The 14,352-nt window shown below is 40.6% G+C and overlaps 1 pseudogene; it reads right to left on the bottom strand.

The window, feature by feature from the left end:
• Window positions 1–359: 359 nt before the first annotated feature.
• Window positions 360–14,352, bottom strand: part of LOC141271570 (uncharacterized) — a 175,014-nt pseudogene continuing 161,021 nt past the window's right edge.

Here is a 14,352-nt window from a genome sequence, read left to right as displayed (position 1 = left end):
TCATTGGCTACAGCAGAACAAAGTGAAGGTTCTGGAGTGGCCATCTCAGTCTCCAGACCTCAATGTCATTGAGCCACTCTGGGGAGATGTCTAGTGAGCAGTTCATGGTAGACAGCCCAGGAATTTATAGGAACTGGAGGCTTTTTGCCAAGAAGATTGGGCAGCTTTACCATCTGAGAAAATAAAGAACATCATCTACAACTACCACAAAAGACTTCAAGCTGTCATTGATGGTAGATGCGGCAATACACAGTATTAAGAAATGGGGTATGTGAACTTTTGATCAGGGTCATTTGGATGTTTTTGGTTGTCATTACGTTTAAAAAGAGAAAACACAGTAGTTTGACAATAAATGACTTCACCCAACCAATAACCATGAGTGGAGAAAAACGTTTTTTTAGTTATCATTCATATTCTCTAAAACAAGGCCAAGAAAGGAAAAATTATTTTTGTGTATGTAAACTTTTGAGCACAACTGTATATGTATTATCTGGATTCTATTCATTTAAACATTTCATACAATTATTTGATGTTTAACAAGGTCTAATTTATGGGTAAAACATTTCCTGCATTCATTATACAAACATGGCTTCTCTATCTGTGTGAATTCTATGATGATTAACAAGATCTGATTTCTGGTTGAAAGCTTTCCCACATTCTGAACATGAAAATGTCTTCTCCCCTGTGTGACTTCTCTCATGTTGATAAAGACCTGTTTGATGTGTAAAACATTTTCCGCATTCTGGGCATGAAAATGGCTTCTCCCCTGTGTGACTTGTCTCATGTTGATGAAGACCTGATGGACGTGTAAAACATTTTCCGCATTCTGGGCATGAATATGGCTTCTCCCCTGTGTGACTTCTCTCATGTCTAAGAAGATTTGACTTCTGGTTAAAATATTTCCCACACTCTGAACATGAAAATGTTTTCTCCTGCGTGTGATTTCTCACATGTACAACATAATATGATTTATTTGTAAATCGTTTTCCACACTTTGAGCATGAATATGGCTTCTCAACTGTGTGACTTTTCTGATGTCTAACAAGACGTGATTTAACTGGAAAACATTTCCCACATTCTGAACATCCATATGGCTTCTCCGGTGTGTGACTTCTCTGATGTCTAAGAAGATATGATTTATTGGTAAAACATTTCCCACATTCTGAGCATGAATATGGCTTTTCCCCTGTGTGAATTCTCTGATGATTAACAAGATGTGATCTATGATTGAAATATTTCCCACATTCTGAACATGAGTATCGTTTCTCACCTGTGTGGATTCTCTGGTGACTAACAAGATGTGATTTCTGGTTAAAATATTTCCCACATTCTGAACATGAATATGGCTTCTCACCTGTGTGACTTCTCTGATGTATAATAAGATGTGATCTCGCGTTAAAACATTTCCCACATTCTGAACATGAATACGGCTTCTCCCCTGTGTGTTTTCTCAGATGTACAATAAGATGTGATCTCGCGTTAAAACATTTCCCACATTCTGAACATGAATACGGCTTCTCCCCTGTGTGTTTTCTCAGATGTACAACAAGATGTGATCTCGTTTTAAAACATTTTTCACATTCTGAACATGAATACGGCTTCTCCCCTGTGTGTTTTCTCAGATGTACAAGAAGATGTGATCTCGTGTTAAAACATTTCCCACATTCTGAACATGAATACGGCTTCTCTCCTGTGTGTTTTCTCTGTATAACAAGAGATGATTTCGCGTTAAAACATTTTTCAGAGTCTGAACATGAAAACGGCTTATCTCCTTCGAGAGCTTTTTGATGTTTCGAACCTCTTCTGTGAATTTTATTTTGCTTTTCAGTCTGTATTGAATCAGAAGATGAGGGGATATCTGGGGTAGTGACAGGTGTAGCCTGTGAGATACCAGGATTATCTGCTTGAAAATCCAACATCAGATGTCCCTCTGAGCTCCTATTACATTCATCTGACAAAAATAAAACAAATTTTTATTATTTTTGAATAATAAAACTTTAAAACTATGTGGCTATTTTATATTATATTACCTCGACATAGCTGGAAATTACAGTTAAACCACGATTCGTAAGGTAACAGCTGACAATCTCCTGTTCTTTATCTCCCACCAATATATTTAAATCATTACTTCTTATACATTTTCAAAAGCACTTAATATTTTCCTGGTGAAGTGGACGGACCATCCTTGAAACACATAGTCTATTAAAGTTTCTCATCTGACCTGGAATCAGCTCGTCTCCTTGCAGCGCCCATAGGAACCTTGGCTCTCTCTTGTTCCTTCATGGTGTCGGATTAATCACCAAATAGCTAAAGATTGCTTCCCTCATAAAGCAGATTTGTCACCAGATTTCACAATATATAGGTAAATAAATTTCTCCAACTTGATGAGGTTGTTGTACTTACTGTGAAAATCCAAGTCAGAATGGATTTCAAATGAGCATATTAGGAGTCCAACTGGTGTTCAAAATTATTCTATTGTTGGTTTTAAAAATCACTACACCAGCCTCTTCAGGTTTAAGAGATCTATTTATGTTTATTTGCAGTTTATGTTGTGGAATCTGGTGACAGATGATCCACTTAGAACAAATTGAACATAAAATTGTTGCATCCGGTGGGGAAGTCGAATTTGGGACTGTAATCTGCATTTACTGCTCACCTGAGCCGTTATCTGTAGGATTCTCCTCTTTACACTGCTCATCATCCCAGATGTCGATCTCCTCTTCTTTTATTATGGTTAGATCGATATTACTGTGCAGATCTTCATTCTGATTCAAAAGCGGTGAAATAAATATGTTGAAAGCCACAGATACTTGAACACATCACATGGAATGAGCAGAAAAGATTATTAAAGGGTTATTCCATGCAAATAAAGAAGTTTTCCCCTATCCCTTAATAAGGGGATAACTATGATCAGCGGGGGTGCGACTGCTGGGACCCAAAGCTGATCCCTAGATTGAGGCTCTGTAACCCCGAGATTGCAGCTATATTGCCCCGTGACATGAGATGAGCATGCTTGGCCTCTGCTCCAGTCATTGTCTATACCAGGGGTGGACAATTAAATTTCCTTTGGGACCACAAGAGACCATGACTGTCACGGAGAGCCAAACCAATAGGCTAAAGTGAATTCTGCTCAATATTGATGTCAAGGAGGACACCGGGGCTGGGAAGGGGGTCACCCAGATCCCACTGCTGCCACCAGTTGTCAAGGAAGAGACCGAGAGAGTCACGCAGACTCCCACCACTGCAACCAGTTTGTCAGGGATATGCAACTCCGCTGCCTATCCTTAGGTAGAGAGACTGTAAGATATGAAGAGTTCCAGAAATCTCACATTTTGGAAAATTTTAATGGACATTCTCTATTTTGATATTCTGTTTTTTTCATATGGGATTATTGAGTTAACTAATGTAATCTATGATCGCATTGTTGGCTGTGAGTTGCCCATCCATTGCCAACTGGCATTGCCAATAGTTTCTTGGCCAAAAACAAGGTTTCTCGCAAAAAAAATCTTAATTTAGTGATCCCAAATATCTTCCTCCAGTACCCCTGACAGACAAATCAATGGATCACATCAAATTGGAATAAATATTAGAGAGGATAAAAGAGCAATCCCTTCACGCCAAAAGGATACAATGATTGGGCAAGCCCAAATCATATGTATAAAATCCGCATGTATGGTATGACACCTTAGGCGTTCTGAAGCAGAGGAACGTCTCATCCGGAATAGTTTGAGGGGAGTAAGATATGACTGATGAATAATATACAGTAAAGCTCAATCATTTTGTTATTGGCGAAAGGATGAGACAACCCCCTCCCATTCCTCCTCCCCAATATTGGGGATCAAGGTTCTCCATTTATCTATTACTGTCAGTGGATTTAAAACCAAACCCATCCATAATAAATATGTATACAGACTGGATATAAGACTTTGTGGACCCTGAGATTTAAGAATACCTATTAAGGGAAAAGATGATATATCTCGGCTTGTGTTTAGATTGGGTAGATGGGATTGAGGCGCCGCCGTGAACTGAAGGTACCTAAAGAATTGGGACCTCGGAATCTGTAATTTAATCTGCCCCTGCTCAAATGACATTAGTATATTTTATTAATTTTATTTTACTCACTTATATAGCGCCATTAATTCCACAGCGCTTTACAGACCCTAACTGGTCCCTCTTCTTCCCAAAGGGAAAAGTATGGAAGAAACATCACGATTTTCGCTTTAGGGGCCGCATATAACATTTGAATCCATGCACGTACCCTGGGACCAAAAGCAAACATAGAGGAATGGCCACTCCAATGAATCAAAGGCCTTGGCTGCATCGAGCGAGGCCAGGGCTCCACTATTTTCCGGTATTAAAGAACTATATTGGACTATGGATCGTACTCTTATGATATTAATAGAGGTTTTTTTTCCCAGGCATAAAACCAGTTTGATCTGGGTGTACGATAGGGAGGATCACTTCATTAAGCCTCATGGCTAGAATTTTAGTAAGTATTTTAAAATCTACATTTAATAGTGAAATAGGACAATATGATCCACACTCCAAGGGGTCCTTTCTGTCTTTTTTTCAGAACAATAATATTGGCGTCCTAAAAGGATTCAGGCAGAGAGCCATCATGTAATGCTTCAGAAAAAACCTCTAGAAGATGAGGTACCGGAACTTTCTGATATCTATGATAAAGTTCTAATGGTAGGCCATCTCGTCCAGGAGCCTTGACCGAGGTCATATCTGTCATTAATTTCCTCTAGAGTGATAACTGCATCTAAAAAAGATTGTTGGAAGGTGCTCAACTTGGTGAATTCAAGTTCTGATAGATATGAAAGGCAATCTGATTCATTGTGAGTAGTTTTGGAGTTATATAGTGACTTATAGAAACTATGAAAGCCTCCAAGGATGACTTTTGCAGATGTGACCACTTGGCCCCCCAGTGTCTGGATCCTGAGAATAGTATTAGTATCATTGTGCCTACGAACCATAGAGGCTAGAAGCTTACTTGACTGATTTTCCAATTCAAAATATGATTGTCTATTAATAAGAATAATTTGCGTTTAGACTCAGAATCTGCCTGTTGAGTATATAGTCTATGAGAGTGTAGCCAATTTACTCTAGTTTCATTAGATGGGTCTGAAATATAAGATTGTTTGGCTTCTTTTAACTTATGTTAAAGCTCAGCATCTTCTTGTGAAGTTGTTCTTTTAATATATGAAATAGTGGAGGATAGACAGCCTCTGAGAAATGCCTTCAACGTGTCCCAAAAGTTAACATCCCTTGGTGCTGAATGTGCCTCCACAAAACATTCCAGTTGATCTGGAATCCTGTCTTATGGACCTATCAGTTTTAAGCAGAAAGGATTAAGCTTCCACGAAGGCCTACCTAATATCTGATCCATTCCGAGAGTTAGTATCATGGGGCTTTGATCTCAGATTCCCCTAACCCCATGTTCCACATTGTCCACCCAGGCCGCTACATTACTAGAGCCAAATATATAGTCGAATCTTGACAGTGTATATCTTGTTGAGGAATGACAAGTATATTCTTTGACTCCAGGGTGGTGTAATCTCCGGAGATCTATCTAGCAATTACCCTCCATATATGTTGACAGAACATTAGAAGATGATAATGTTCTCATTTGTGGATTATCATATAGCCATATTTCATCTAGATTACCATCCATAATCAAATTAAAAAGTCACCCATACACAAGACATGATCATCAGAGTAATTTAGCGCAAAGCTGACTGCCTTTTGGATAATTAAGTTAGCAGGGGGTGGATTATATATACATAGTAGCACATACAGTTAGGTCCATATATATTTGGACAGAGACAACATTTTTCTAATTCTGGTTCTAGACATTACCACAATGAATTTTAAACAAAACAATTCAGATGCAGTTGAAGTTCAGACTTTCAGCTTTCATTTGAGGGTATCCACATTAAAATTGGATGAAGGGTTTAGCAGTTTCAGCTCCTTAACATGTGTCACCCTGTTTTTAAAGGGACCAAAAGTAATTGGACAGATTAAATAATTGTAAATAACATGTTCATTTCTAGTACTTGGTTGAAAACCCTTTGTTGGCAATGACTGCCTGAAGTCTTGAACTCATGGACATCACTAGACGCGGTGTTTCCTCCTTTTTGATGCTCTGCCAGGCCTTCACTGCGGTGGTTTTCAGTTGCTGTTTGTTTGTGGGCCTTTCTGTCTGAAGTTTAGTCTTTAACAAGTGAAATGCATGCTCAATTGGGTTGTGATCAGGTGACTGACTTGGCCAATCAAGAATATTCCACTTCTTTGCTTTAATAAACTCCTGGGTTGCTTTGGCTTTATGTTTTGGGTCATTGTCCATCTGTAGTATGAAATGACGACCAATCAGTTTGGCTGCATTTGGCTGGATCTGAGCACACAGTATGGCTCTGAATACATCAGAATTCATTCGGCTGCTTCTGTCCTGTGTCACATCATCAATAAACACTAGTGACCCAGTGCCACTGGCAGCCATGTATGCCCAAGCCATCACACTGCCTCCGCCGTGTTTTACAGATGATGTGGTATGCTTTGGATCATGAGCTGTACCACGCCTTCGCCATACTTTTCTCTTTCCATCATTCTGGTAGAGGTTGATCTTGGTTTCATCTGTCCAAAGAATGTTCATCCAGAACTGTGCTGGCTTTTTTAGATGTTTTTTTAGCAAAGTCCAGTCTAGCCTTTTTATTCTTGATGCTTATGAGTGGCTTGCACCGTGCAGTGAACCCTCTGTATTTACTTTCATGCAGTCTTCTCTTTATGGTAGGTTTGGATATTGATACGCCTACCTCCTGGAGAGTGTTGTTCACTTGGTTGGCTGTTGTGAAGGGGTTTCTCTTCACCATGGAGATTATTCTGCGATCATCCACCACTGTTGTCTTCCGTGGGCGCCCAGGTCTTTTTGCATTGATGAGTTCACCAGTGCTTTCTTTCTTTCTCAGAATGTACCAAACTGTAGATTTTGCCACTCCTAATATTGTAGCAATTTCTCGGATGGGTTTTTTCTGTTTTTGCAGCTTAAGGATGGCTTGTTTCACCTGCATGGAGAGCTCCTTTGACCGCATGTTTACTTCACAGCAAAACCTTCCAAATGCAAGCACCACACCTCAAATCAACTCCAGGGCTTTTATCTGCTTAATTGAGAATGACATAACGAAGGGATTGCCCACACCTGTCCATGAAATAGCCTTGGAGTCAATTGTCCAATTACTTTTGGTCCCGTTAAAAACAGGGTGGCACATGTTAAGGAGCTGAAACTCCTAAACCCTTCATCCAATTTTAATGTGGATACCCTCAAATGAAAGTCTGAACTTCAACTGCATCTGAATTGTTTTGTTTAAAATTCATTGTGGTAATGTCTAGAACCAAAATTAGAAAAATGTTGTCTCTGTCCAAATATATATGGACCTAGCTGTATTCTCTGGAATTTATCATGGCATTTACCAAAACAAAATCATCCTTCTAAATCTCTACGAGCTGCCCTAACCTCCCATCTGACGGTCTTATGAATTCAGAATGAGACCCCTCTCAAGTAACTTGTGTGGAAAGAATGTAACGACCATTGTACCCATGGTTTGTTTAACCATCTGGCTGAATCTCTAGTAAGATATGTTTCAACCAAAGCCAAGATGAGTGGCTGATAACTTTTGATTTGTGAAAATACCTTAACCCTTTTTCGAGGGGATTTCAGACCCCTTACATTCCATGTCATACATTTCAATTGTGATGCCATTTACCTATAAAAAGAGGAAAGGCAAGGGGAAATCAAACAATTGCAGCTTATATCTACTATTATCATCTTCCCAACACAGCAATCCAGCTCCACCCATTCTATGAAACGATAAGGCTTTCTGCGTAGATATACCATTTCAGTGAGTCCATAGTAATAATATTGCATGAAAATATAGGGGGTCAGCCCTTACTGGACATTGAATGACACTGTGGCTTTAAGGGACCATGCCCTCTGATTATTGCTTTTGGATTAGTCGCCCCCCCCCCAAACCCTCTATTGTTTTGGTGTTCTGGAACGCTTCAACAGATCCCCCTGATTCTGAGATTGTTTTTTCGTGACATATTGTACTTCATGATTGTGGTAAAATTTCTTCGATATCACTTGCGTTTATTTGTGAAAAAAATGGAAATTTGGCGAAAATTTAGCAATTTTCAAAATTTGAATTTTTATGCCCTTAAATCAGAGAGATATGTCACACAAAAGAGTTAATAAATAACATTTCCCACATGTCTACTTTACATCAGCACAATTTTGGAACCAAAATTTTTTTTTGTTAGGGAGCTATAAGGGTTAAAAGTTGACCAGCGATTTCTCATTTTTCCAACAAAATTTACAAAACCATTTTTTTAGGGACCACATCACATTTGAAGTCACTTTGAGGGGGCTTTATGACAGAAAATACCCAAAAGTGACACCATTCTAAAAACTGCACCCTTCAAGGTGCTCAAAACCACATTCAAGAACTTTATTAACCCTTCAGGTGCTTCACAGGAATTTTTGGAATGTGGAAGAAAAAAATGAACATTTAACTTTTTTCACAAAAATGTTACTTTAGACTCAATTTTTTTTATTTTCACAGGGGTAACAAGAAAAAATGGACCCCAAAATTTGTTGTGCAATTTCCCCTGGGCACGCAGATACTCCATATGTGGGGAAAAAACACTGTTTGGGCGCACGGCAGGGCTCAGAAGGGAAGGAGCGCCATTTGACTTTTTGATTGTAAAATTTGCTTGAATAATTAGTGGACGCCATGTTGCGTTTGGAGAGCCCCTGTGTGCCCAAACATTGGAGCTCCCCCACAAGTGACCCCATTTTGGAAACTAGACCCCCAAGGCACCTATCTAGATGCATAGTGAGCACTTGGAACCCCCAGGTGCTTCACAAATTGATTCATAAAAATGAAAAAGTTTTTTTTTTTTCACTTTTTCATTTTTACAAATCAATTTGTGAAGCACCTGGGGGTTCCAAGTGCTCACTATGCATCTAGATAGGTGCCTTGGGGGGTCTAGTTTCCAAAATGGGGTCACTTGTGGGGGAGCTCCAATGTTTAGGTACGCAGGGGCTCTCCAAACGCAACATGTTGTCCGCTAACAATTTGAGCCGATTTTCCATTCAATTTGTTAGCGGACACCATGTCGCGTTTGGAGAGCCCCTGATGTGCCTAAACAGTGGAGCTCCCCCACAAGTGACCCCATTTTGTAAACTATACCCCTCAAGGATTTTATTAAGGTGTATAGTGAACATTTTGAACCCAGAGGTACGACACAGAATTTGATAACATTAGGTCATCATATTGAAGAAGTTGTCATTAGTCTTGAGCGCAAGTGCTTGCTACTTGAGTTTGCATCGGGTACTCAGGTATGCACCATGTACAGCGTGTGCTCGAGTGACATGCTCGAGTCCCTGCTCCGCATGCTTCACGGTTATTAGACACCCAAAAAAAAACATGCGGGGATCGCTCGTGCATGGCAGGCAATCCCCGCAAAGTTTTTTTGGCCGTGAAGCATATGGGGCGGAGACTCAAGCATGTCACTCAAATACCCACGATACTCAATGCATACCAGAGCACCCAATGCAAACTCAAGTAGCGAGCACTTGCGCTCAACACTAGTCGCCATATCGTCATCTTTTTTTCTTACTTTTGAAAAAAATCCCAACCCCATCACAACCCTAACCCCAAACCCAGCCCTAACCCTAGCCCAACCCTAACCTGAGAGTTTATTTTTTACGCCGTTCCTCATGCGGTATAAGTGATTAGATGACTTTATTCTTCGGGTCGGTGTGATTACAGCAATACCAGAATCATATGGGGTTTTTATGACTGACAGCTGTCACACACTAAAAGACGCATTTTTTGTAAAATCTAGTTTTTGCATCGTCATATTTTGAGAGCTATAATTTTTCCAGATTTTGGCAGACAGTCATGTGACAGCTCGTTTTTTGCGGGATGAGTTGACGTTTTTATTGGTGCCATTTTCAGGCACGTGACATTTTTTGATCGCTTTCTATTCCGATTTTTGGGAGGCAGAATAAACAAAAACCAACAATTCAGGAATTGTTTTTTTTTATTCTGTTCCGCATGTGGTAAAATTGATAAGGCAGCTTTATTCTTCGGGTCAGTACATTTACAGCGGTACCACATTTATATCGTTTTTCTATGTTTTGCACTTTTACATAATAAAAGCAATTTTATAGAAAAAATTATTTTTTAGCATAGCTTTATTCTGAGAGCTATAACTTTTTTATTTTTCAGCTGATGGAGCTGTATGGCAGCTTGTTTTTTGCGGGACGAGATGACGTTTTCAGCGGTACCATTTTTATTTATATTTGTCTTTTTGATCGCGTGTTATTCCATTTTTTGTTTGGCGGTATGGTGATAAAGCATTGTTTTTTGCTTTGTTTTTTATTTTATTTTTTTACCGTGTTTACTGAAGGGGTTAACTAGTTGGACAGTTTTATAGGTCAGGTTGTTCCGGACGTGGCGATACCAAATATGTGTACTTTTATTGTTTTTTTTTTATAATAATATTTATTGATGGGTACATTATATTTTTATTTTTGGTGGATTATATATATATATATTTTTTTTTATATTTTTGCAATTTTTTTTTTTTTTTTTTCACTTTCTGATAGTTTTTATACTTTATTACTTTGTCCCACTATGGGACTTTCACTTTTTTTTCTCTGATCGCCTGCATGGCACAGGAATGCAGCACCATACCTGTGCCATGCAGGCTGTCAGCGCTGGACAGGGAGAAGATAGTTTGGAGATGCACTGCCCATGTCCAAAAAATCTTCCTGCTGTCTGGTGACCCGGATGTTGTCATGACGACATCGGGTCGTCATGGCAACATCCTGGAAGCTGCGGCAGACATCGCTGGAGGCCGGAAGAGGAGGTGATTATCGGCGATCACCTCCCCTTGCCACCGCAATGCTGCGATCGACTTCGATCGCAGCATTGCGGGGGTTAATGTGCTGGGAGCGGTGCGGGACCGCTCCCTGCACATAGCCCTGGGTGTCAGCTGTGACAATCAGCTGACACCCGGCAGCGATCGCGCCCGCACAGCCTGTGTGCGGGCGAAGTCGCCAGGGCGTACTAATACGTATCAGGTCCATAAGGCCCAGGGCACAGATACGTACTAATACGCCCTAGGTCATAAAGGGGTTAATATCATCGTTATAAAAACTGTTATTCTTATCTTCCGGCATATATCCTCTTTTTAATTAATAAAGTTGGTGTTTTCTTTCTGCCTCCTGGTCTGCTGGGCCGTACTTGAATCCTGCCTTGCGGTGTTCTTCAGACAAAAAGACAGTAAAAATAATAAGTAGATATCCTGGCAATATTCAACCCATAAACAACAACTGTCAACATAATTGAAAAAAGGAATGAACTAAGCATTCCTTGTAACTCTTCATCTCGGGGAATACCGTCACTGATCACAGTGTAAGGTATGATTGGGTCTCTGGTGGTGTAAAAACACCCCACAAAAGTTCCCACATATGCAAGAGTATGTTCAGCCATTCAAAGCCCAATATTCAAGCAAGGGAAGGGTGGTGCAAAGAAAGTTAGTCATCCCTTTCCAGGCTCCGGGGGCAGCTGAAGCCATTCCAGTGCCCTCATCTGGGGTGGTAAAGAATATAGTAGAATTTTGAAAAGCTATTGGGAGACGAGCAGGATAAATGATAATGTTAAATGAGTAAATGATGCCTCAGTCTTTGAGTTTCTTCTTTACGTCCATAAATTGAGCTCTCTGTTTCTGCAGTTCCACTGAGAAATCCGGAAAGATAGAAATCGTGGAGTTGTACTTAATGGGGCCTTTTGGTCTAGATAACAATAAGGTAGTAACCCTGTCCTTACAATTCAACAGCCTAGCAAGGAAAGGCCTAGAAGGGGCGCCCAGAGGAGGGGGTTTATGCTGGGACTCTAGGGGCCCTTTCCACTGCAAATACTGGGGAATATTCATCTCCCTAAGTAGATTTAAGCCAATTTTCCAGGAAGATTTCAGGCTGCAGTCTCTTCGCTCGCTCTGGCAGACCCATGATCCGTATATTGTTCCTCCGCATCCAGTTTTCCAAGTCGTCATCTTTTTGGCGCTAAACGTTTATGGACCCACCAAATTTAGTCAGTTTTGCGACCATAGGTGGTATTTTGTCTTCCAGGTCCGACACCCTTGACTCAGCTTCAGAGACACGGTTTCTGATAGGCTGAATGTCCTGATGCAGTAGGCCCACATCTGAATGAACCTCCTCAATTTTCCCCGTCAAAGAGGCTTTGCAAGTGGATATAGCTTCTAAAAGTTGATCAGCAACTTGTTTCAAAGTCATTTCTTCCTGTCCTCCTCCCTCCTCATCATCAGACATGTGGTCCATAGGTTGATCAGTTGAGGTTTTGGCCGTTGAGAATATTATCCCTTTACGTGACCAGGAGGTTTCTAAAGGATCCCCTCTAGCGAAATCTGTCAATTTATCAGCTATGTTTGAATTCTTCCCCCGACTCATCTCAGAAAGCAGTATAAGTATGGTGTATTTAAGAGGGTTTATTCTGATGGTAAATTATGTGATGTTCTCAATCAACAGTCTCTTTTAGCTGGACAATACTGCCACCTATGGTCCCTGCCAAAGAGGCGCGCCAAAACTTCCTTTATAAAGTTAAATGTCAACTCCACAAATAAAAGAAAGAATGATAGTTCCAAATTACGTTGCATATCTCCTAGTAGATGTTCCAATCTCTCTGTACCAGCTGTGTGGCCGCAAGAAAGTGACATGAACTATGTCTCCAGCACTACAGGGCATTCACTTCACCCTCCAAGGCCCTAAGGACGCTGTGCATCTTCTATTTGCTTATCTGCTTAGCCTCCAGGGAGGCCACAGGGCCGGTTCTATATGGTGCTCTCCCGCTGCACTCCCCAAGCAGCCACAGCCCTGGCCCTCTGAAGGGAGACCACCCGCTAGCCGATACCTCTGATGGCGCCTGTGTGCAGCGCCACCGCTCCACTGAAGGTTTTCTCCGCCGGAATCCACGAGTCGAACCGGACCGGAGCCCTCTCCGTAGCAGCTCCTCAGAAACCCTGCGGTTCCCACTTATCCGGACTGGAATCCCGAGTACAAGAAGACGACCGGAATCTAGTAAGTTGAGGATAATGAAGAGGATGGCGGGAGCTCAGCTCTCAAGCGACCTCTCTGCACCGCAGCATCCCCACTCCCCCCTCATTTTCCTTTTTGTAATTTTTAAAATGTAAAAGATGAAAATATATATATATATATATATATATTTTCCCTAAAATACAAAAGGAAATGTGTCATCTTTAACTTTAGGCCTTTTAGAGATCATTTCATCTTCAGCTTGCTTAACTGTTCACAATAACAGTCATTTTGACCAAGGGTGCCCAAACTTTTCCATGTCACTGTATACAATTGCATACAATAAAAAGGAATAACAAGAGAAAATTACTAAACCTCATGTTGCAGGAATGGCTCTAATCTTTATGGAGAGAAGCACTCAGATTAGGAAAATGGGACACTCTCACAGAGAACTATGCCTTCTAGAACAGGGGTCTCAAACTTCGCTAAGTATATGGGCCGCACTTAGAAAAAATGTGAATTTGAAGGGTCTCATTCTTTGCAGGATGAGACGAAAATTTTAATACCATATTGTTTTTTCTATACACCTTTTGGATAATTTTTTGAGCATTTTTGTTTTTAAAATTGTATTATTTTAAATGGCATTCATTTTATGGGCTATAGTACAGTTGTATAGTTTTTACAAGTTTACAGTTCCACAGTTTTTACAATTTTTATTTCCTTTTTGTGCCCCCTAATTGGCCACATGCAGTGATTTTTTTTCTTATAATTAGCACCATATAATAATTCTTACCAACTTCTTATAGTAATATCCCCCATATTGTAGTAGTGTCTGCATTTTGTAGTGATGTGCCCATCCCAGTCCCCATCTTGTAGTAATGTGCCCATCCCAGTCCTCATCTTGTAGTAATGTGCCCATCCCAGTCCTCATCTTGTAGTAATGTGCCCATCCCGGTCCCCATCTTGTAGTAATGTGCCCATCCCGGTCCCCATCTTGTAGTAATGTGCCCATCCCAGTCCTCATCTTGTAGTAATGTGCCCATCCCGGTCCTCATCTTGTAGTAATGTGCCCATCCCAGTCCTCATCTTGTAGTAATGTGCCCATCCCAGTCCCCATCTTGTAGTAATGTGCCCATCCCAGTCCTCATCTTGTAGTAATGTGCCCATCCCGGTCCCCATCTTGTAGTAATGTGCCCATCCCAGTCCTCATCTTGTAGTAATGTGCCCATCCC

This window comes from Phyllobates terribilis, unplaced genomic scaffold (genome assembly GCF_046119375.1).
Source record: "Phyllobates terribilis strain yellow unplaced genomic scaffold, ASM4611937v1 Scaffold_5__5_contigs__length_657084704, whole genome shotgun sequence".
Lineage (NCBI taxonomy): Eukaryota > Metazoa > Chordata > Amphibia > Anura > Dendrobatidae > Phyllobates > Phyllobates terribilis.
Note: the sequence above shows the minus strand (reverse complement) of the source record. Positions and strands in the feature narration are given on the sequence as shown.